At 36.4% G+C, this 8,123-nt stretch overlaps 1 pseudogene; it reads left to right on the top strand.

The window, feature by feature from the left end:
• The first annotated feature begins 1,577 nt into the window (after positions 1-1,577).
• LOC131493343 (chromobox protein homolog 3-like) lies at positions 1,578-2,131 on the top strand (annotated as a pseudogene).
• Positions 2,132-8,123: the final 5,992 nt, after the last annotated feature.

Genomic DNA, 8,123 nt, shown 5'->3' with positions numbered 1-8,123 from the left:
ACATTTTCTTTATCCATTCATTCACCGATGGACATTTGGGCTCTTTCCATACTTTGGCTATTGTTGATAGTGCTGCTATAAACATGGGGGTGCCTGTGTCCCTTCAAAACAGCACACCTGTATCCCGTGGATAAATGCCTAGTAGTGCAATTGCTGGGTCGTAGGGTAGTTCTATTTTTAGTTTTTTGAGGAACCTCCATACTGTTTTCTAGAATTTATTACCCCCTTTGTCAGCAGACAGCCTTTAGCTTTCAGGTCCACCAGGATATATACCTTGTCTGTGGAGACCCATATATAAAGGTTATGCCAACCTGAGCAGCTCACATCAATGACTGATTGAGATGGGGGCACAAAGGCCTCGCTATTTTGGGCCCAATGTGAGACTTCTCTGATGGGCTATATATGCTGTATATCTTCCCTCTATGACTGACCAAGGCTTTGTTGAGCCTGGATTGTGGCTCAGTTTTTTCTTTTTTTTCTTTTTTTCTTTAAATTTTATTTTAACGTTTATTTATTATTGAAAGACAGAGAGACAGAGAGTGTGGGCAGTGGAGGGGTAGAGGGAGGGGAGACATAGAATCTGAAGTAGGCTCCAGGCTCTGAGCTGTCAGCACGGAGCCCGATGCAGGGTTCGATTTCACGAACTGTGCGATCATGACCTGAGCCGAAGTCAGTCGCCTAACCAACTGAGCCACCCAGGTGCCCTGATGGTTCAGTTTTTTTCTTTGCCCAACACTCTTTCTTCCCCGTAAACATTCTGTATGCCAAATTCCCATTTTATTTTATTTTTTAAAAAATTTTTAATGGTTTATTTATTTTTGACTGAGAGAGAGAGAGAGAGAGAGAGAGCATGAGCAGGAGGGGCAGAGAGAGAGGGAGACACAGAATCAGAAGCAGGCTCCAGGCTCTGAGCTGTCAGCACAGAGCCTGATGTGGGGCTCGAACTCACAGACCATGAGATCTTGACCTGAGCCGAAGTTGGACGCTCAACCGACTGACCCACCCAGGCACCCCACCCATTTTAGTATTTATAAAATTCCCATTTTAGTATTTACTCCTGAAAGTCATAACTTATAGGGCACAGAACCCACTGTGATGTTGCAGAAACCAGAATAAAAAAAGGAAGGGACCTTGTAGCAATGCATGCTAGGTATTGCAATTTTCCACATATTCTACCTACATGAAAAAAAAAAAATGAGGCTATGTTTTATCTACTTGCATCATCATAAAACTTGGTCATGAATTTCTTGAAGAATAAACAACCTGTGTTGGTCTAAGACTACCATATACAAAGAAATATGTAACATTATTAGATATTATTAATTGAAATATTCAACTTATTCAGATGTGTATTAAAGAAAGCTGTTTGGGTACTAAATAAGCGAAAAGAGTAAGCAGAATCTAAGTATATTTGCTCTTAGCACACATTGAATCAAGAGGTATCATTTTTGTTTGAGGTAGAATAAAAAACAAAAACATAAAAAAAAATATTCTGGCACTGGTGATGGAATCTTACATTTTAACTAACCCATTGAGAGAGGTGGATGGAGCTTGAGGAGCACAGGGCCAGAGACCTCGCAGACCCGAGACCCAGAGCATCTCAGAGGTGGTGAATAATAGCTCTTCAAATCTGCAATAAAACATGTCCTCCAATAAAACTACATTGCAAACCATGGGAAAGAGATAGAACGGAGAGAGTAAAAATATAGAAGAGGCAGAGCCTGGAGATTTTGTGGTGGAAAAAGTCCTGGGCTGCCATGTAGTAAATGGGAAAACGGAGGATTTCCTCAAGTGGAAGGGATTTACAGATGCTGACAATACTTGGAACCTGAAGAAAATTTAAATTATCCAGAGCTAACTGAAGCATTTCTTAATTCTCAAAAAACCGATAAAGAAAAAATTGGTACAAAAAGACAATCCTCATCTGATGGTGAATCTCGTGATAGCAAATCAAAGAAAAGAGATGCTGCTGATAAACCGAGAGACTTTGCTAGAGGTCTTAACCCTGAACAAGTAACTGGAGCCACAGACAGCAGTGGAGAATTCATATTTCTCATGAAACAGAAAGATTCAGATGCGGCAGACTTGGTGCTGACAAAAGAGGCAAATTGTGTCCTCAAATTGTCATTGCTTTTTATGAAGAGAGACTAACTTGGTGTTCTTGTCCAGAAGATGAAGCTCACTAATTTGTGGTGTTGCTTTATATATAAAATCTGGGTCTGTTTGTTTGTTTGTTTGTTTATTGGGGTAAATAAAGAACATTTCTAGTGAAAATCAAGTTTGATGTGTTTGTTTTGCAATACCATTGGGGGAGCTGTTGGGGTTTTGGCATCTATAACACTGGGTACTTTGAACAAATAAAAGCTTTCTGTAGTTGCTTCCTTTATCAAACAGAATATATAAGACTACGGTTCAGTATTCTCCTGCATTAGAGAACACCTCTTCTAAATGTGGTGAGAAATCTTCAAGTCATTACTCAATAAGAATTGGTGTTTTGGGGTGCCTGGGTGGCTCAGTCAATTAAGTGTCTAACTTCGGCTCAGGTCATGATCTCATGGTCCATGAGTTAGAGCCCCATATCAGACTCTGTGCTGACAGCTCAGAGCCTAGAGCCTGCTTCAGATTCTGTCTTCCTCTCTCTGCCCCTTCCCCTGCTCTCTCTCTCTCTCTTTCTCTTCCTCCATCTCAAAAATAAACAAACATTAAAAAAAAATTAAAAAAAAAAAAAGAATTTGTGTTGTAACTCCTCTATGCCTAAAGACTGTTCTGAGTTTTTTGTTTATTTGGGTTTGTGTGTGTGTGTGTGTGTGTGTGTGTGTGTGTGTGTGTGTGTATACTAAAAATATATACCCAAATTGTTTCTTATTTCTTATTTATTTATTTATTTATTTATTTTTTACTTACTTATTTTATAAGTTTATTTATTTATTTTGAGAGAGAGCATGCAAGGAGGGAGAGGGGCAGAGGGAAAGAGAGAGAAAATCCCAAACAGGCTCTGTGCTATCAGTACAGAGCCCAACGCAGGGCTCAAACTCACAAACTGCAAGATCATGACCTGAGCCTAAGTTGGACGCTTAACTGACTGAGCCACCCAAGCACCCCTGGAAACAGAAAGTATTAGCAGAAGGATACATCAGAAGGAATTGTTGCATTCTGGTGATGTGACACCAAACGCATCTCAGTTGACACATCTCATTGGAAGGCAATTGGCATTATATTGTACAATGAGCCTGTGCTTACTCCATGATTCTAAGATCTACCTGTCTGGCCTATACACTAAATAAATCCTTGTATATTTGTTACAGGAGACCTGTAAAATCAATCCATGGAAATAATATATGTAATTACAATACTGTGTGGAACTCAGATGCTCATCAATCAGCAAAAGCATGGACACTTGGGGAATATTTATACCATAGCTAACAGCTGTGAAAAGAGATGACAAATATATGCATAAGGAAGGATAATTCTGACAGACTAACATAGAGTGAAAAAAAATGAAAGCCACAGAAGAATAGACTGTATTATTCAGTTACTATATTTTTCTAAAATGTACTAAATTGAACAAGGTATGTTTAGGGATATATCCATTTGTGATGAACTATAGATGGAATTTAGGGAGATATGTAGAACATTAGGACAGTGGTTATTCCAAGCATTCAAACGGGATAATACAATAGAGAAGGAGCCCACAGAGGGCTCTACGTTTATTATTTATGAATGCTTCTTAAGCTGGGTGGATTGTTCATGACAGGACATTTTATAATACTCATAATATACAAAATTTAAATTCTGCATACAGAATGTATAGAGAGGTTTAGTTCACACAAAACGTTTTACAAATGGCAAAAAAAAAACACACAAAAATGTTAAAGATTGTGGGTAAATATTTTTCCTGAGGTGTTCAGACTTAGTGAAAAAAATCTTAAAATAATTTGTAAATTTGGTGTCCACATTTTTGTATCTACATTATGATTTTGCTGAAATAAATACCTGTGAATTCATGCATATGAGAAATGGAAAGCAACTTATATTCATGTAATAAAATGTTATTCCATCACTGATAGCAAATAGAAGTCATTTTTACACTATATTATTAAAACTAAAAATGAGACTTCAGATCAACATCTGATAATGATACATATTCATACTGAAACATTGAGACAAAACTTGGAACTTATTATTTGTAAACATTCTAATCAGAAAAAAAAAACAAGATGACAATAAAAAGATCAGAATAAAACATGAAGAGTTTAGAAGGGATTTTAAGCTAATAAAAAAATAGTGCTGTTCTCAGAAAGCTTCATAATGTGAGTAATAAATCTTTGCATGTCCTTTTGGTGATTTTGTGGTGCCATCAGTCTTAACCTTGTAACTTGTTTTGGGTGGTGTGGGGCAGTGACAACAGTTAGTGAATACACTATTTTCATCTTTATCAAGGAAGACTAGAATGTAGTTTGCATTCAAATGGCAAGGAGAAAATATACCTACAGCCTTGATTATGCCTGTTAACTCTCCATCCTACCACTGCAATATTGGCTAAAGGGAATTTGACTTTTTGGACATTACAAACAGCATGATACTAGTCTACTGTTTTGGTTATATCATGTTAATCATACCACATAAACAAGAGTGGCTAGTGTATTGGAAGTTTTACATAGTATCTAGAAGTTATTCTATAACCTTATGAAGACTGGGAGTCTTGTGATCTGGAGCATTCTTGGGGATCTGCCCCAAAGTAAAGAGTATATTATTGCTTCTTGCAATTTCTACCACCTAGAAGGAAATACAATGCTAGTTGAGACCCTTGGGGGTCTTGATTGTTTATTTCACACTTAGCAATATAACTTTGATACATTTCACATATGACACAGTAAGCAACTAGCTTTGAGTGGTCCAAGAATATATCATTAGACACTATGTATTAAAGTATCTTTTATGGTAAAAAATGCTCTGCAGAGCTTATGGTGATCTCCAATACAAGTTTTACAACATAGAACCCTAGATTTCTGAAGAGAGGACAAGATATTTGTAACAGAGAATTGTAGATCATTTGAAAGAAATATGTGAGGTCTTACCATGGGACATCATGTGACCATGCTCTTAATGAGTGAGTTTTGTTATACCTATGAAGTCATAAGTTTGAATAGGTCCGGGAGCAGTAATACATCATGAGATGTGAAATGATATATCCAAAGTTAGACATGAATATACCCAGGGGTTAAAAATAAACTGCATAAACAAATGCCCAGATTTCCACATCATTTATCAGTGTTTCACTTGTGCTTCTCCATAAGTTTTTATTCATGGTCACAAGAGGGGTCATTTAAGACCAACTTATGTAAGAGAAGAAGTGCCAAATTGAATTAACAGAAAGGCCAGATATGTATGTGAGTCCAAGCTGAAGACACTTCTCCTGTCTCTGAAAGGAACATTCTTTCCAGCACTTTATCCAGTTATACAGTACGTAAAAAAAGAAATGGCCCAACTTCTTCATGCCAAATAGTTAGGCTAGTTAGTCACAGAATTGGAAGGAAAAAAAAAAATCATGGGAAGTTTGGGGATAAGGAGATCTGAGAAGCATGGGGACATGCAGATTCATAAACATTTTGTACCCAAATTGTGAAAATCTGCCTACTAAGTATCTGTGCCACCAAGAGAGAGTTCCACTTTGTTTCCCTAAAATAAGTATTCAATGTTGGAAATATGCTTCTAAGCACTGTTACAAATGCATCCCATAGATTATATATTTATTTCATTCTCCTTCATTTACATATATTTGTTTTTAATTGCCTTGAGAAATCTCATTTGACACCAGGGATATGTGGAAGTGGTTGCTTAATTTCCATATATTTAGGAATCTTCAGCTATCTTTCTCTTCCTGTTTTTTAGATTAATGCCATTGAAGTCTGAGAAGATATTTTGTATGATTTCTGTTCTCTCAAATTTTATGGTTTGTTTTATGGCTCAAAATATTGTCTGTTTTGGAGAAATACCCTTGTGCACTTGAAAAAGAATATGTGCTCTGATTTTGAGTACAGTGTTCTATAAATGTTTATTACATCTAGTTGGTTGATAGTCTTCTGTATTTTTATTAACTTACTGTATATTATTCTAAGTATTAATGAGAGAGAAGTGTTAATTTTTTTTAGCTGTGATTGTGCATGTATTTTAGCTTATCGGTTTATGACCTGTATATTTTTGTCTTTTTTTTTTCTTCTTATTTTAGAGAGAGAGAGAGAGAGAGAGAGAGAGTGGGGGAGGGGGCAGAGGGGGAGAGAGAATCTTAAGTAGGCTCCATACTCAGCGTGGAGCCCAACACAGGGCTTGATCTCTATTTGACTGACTCTGTCCTTTCATTTATATTGAAAGTGATTGTTTACAAATTTCAATTAAAATCTACTCTCCTGATAGATATTTTCTATTCTATTTTTTCTTTGTTTCTCTTTTCTGTCTTTTCTTGTGTTAAGCATTTTTTATGATTTTTTAATGTTCAATGTTGATTTATTATTTTTGAGAAATGTTTTCAGTGATTGCCTAGGGTTTAAAATATACAAATTAAAGTTACCAAGGTCCAAATTCAAATAATATTGTCCCATTTTACATAGAGAGTAGTAACTTTACAACATTATATCCCTAACTACTCCCCTCAGATTTTATGCTGTTGTTCTTATGGTGTCTAATTTTGTATATGTTATAAACATATATATAATACATACGCTGTTATTATACACATCCACATACATTGCTCACACATTTGTTTTAAGCAATTTTCTTTTAGAACAATTAAAATGATGACATTTGATTTACTTTTGCTTTCTTTTAGTTTATTTTTAGCAACATTTACTCCTTTTTTTGTAGACCCACCCAAGTTTCAGTCTGGTATCATATTCTGTCTACTAGAAGAGTTTTCTTTAACATCTACTGTAGTGGGTCTGCTGGCATGGATTCTCTGGGTGTTTGTTTGAGAATTTTTTAAGTTTTTCTTAATTTTTGTAACAGTGTCACTGGGTATATTATTGCAAGTGGACTTTTTTTTTTCCTTTAAGAACTTTTAAGATGTCACACCTTTGTTTTCTGGCTTGCATGACTTTTGCCAAGATAGCTACAATAATTTTTATCTTTATTTCTCTCTACTGTAACATTTTTTTTATCTTAATGCCTTCATTTTTTTTTCTTTTTCTTTTGTTTTTAGGGATTTCAGTATAATATGCTTCAGTGTGGGCATATTATTTGTTTGCTTCTATGTATTTATCCTTCTTGGTGTGTTATTTTTTTTTTTTGAGCTTCTTGATTCCTCATTTGCATGTCTGACATTTATCTGGGGTTGAGAAGTTGGAGACAGAGTGGACTTGCCAGGTGTTAGAGTATCTGCTTAAAGCCAAGACAAAATAGAAATAACAACTAAGCCTTTAATTATTTACTCCGATAGTATACCTTGTTGTGTTTTCCCCAGTGGAATAGTATGTCAGCTGAGGGTTAGGTGGATCAGCCCACACATGGGGTTCTTGTCACTGTTGAGGAAGCTCTGAAAAAAAATAATAATAATCTTTCTGGCCCCAGGCAGAAGATGGGGGAATAGAGGGATGAGCCAGGAGTGGAAAAAAGTACTGGGTACTAAGTCATAGAGGAGAAAAGTATCTTCAAGTTTCCCTGAAAAGACCCTCAAATAGAGGTGCCTTGGCTGGGAAGGCGTGTACACATAAGAGTATGGCAGGCCAGAGGGGCTTGAGTGAGTTCTGACTGCAACTTCTTTCAGAGATTTCTATGCACTGGTTGTACATCAAGCCTGGTTTGGGGAGAGCAGACCCTGCCAGGCCTGCAGGGTAAGGTGTTTGTAACGTCAGGGCTGAAAAATCATATACGTTTAGGGGGAAGCTGGACTCAACATGAATATTTGAAAATTTGCATTCTTTTTTTTTTCCAAGAATTTCTTCTCCCCCTTTCTCTCTTTCTGCTCCTACAACCGTAATTGCACATACGTTAGAACACTTGAAATAGTTCCACAGCTATTGGAGACCCTGCTTTTTCTCCCTCTACTGACATTCTTCTTTATGTTTCCAGCTTGTGTAATTCCTGCTGAATAATCATTAAGTGCGCTGATTTTTTTCCCTTGGTTTTGT

Source organism: Neofelis nebulosa, chromosome 2, assembly GCF_028018385.1.
Source record: "Neofelis nebulosa isolate mNeoNeb1 chromosome 2, mNeoNeb1.pri, whole genome shotgun sequence".
NCBI classification, from domain to species: Eukaryota; Metazoa; Chordata; class Mammalia; order Carnivora; family Felidae; genus Neofelis; species Neofelis nebulosa.
Note: the sequence above shows the minus strand (reverse complement) of the source record. Positions and strands in the feature narration are given on the sequence as shown.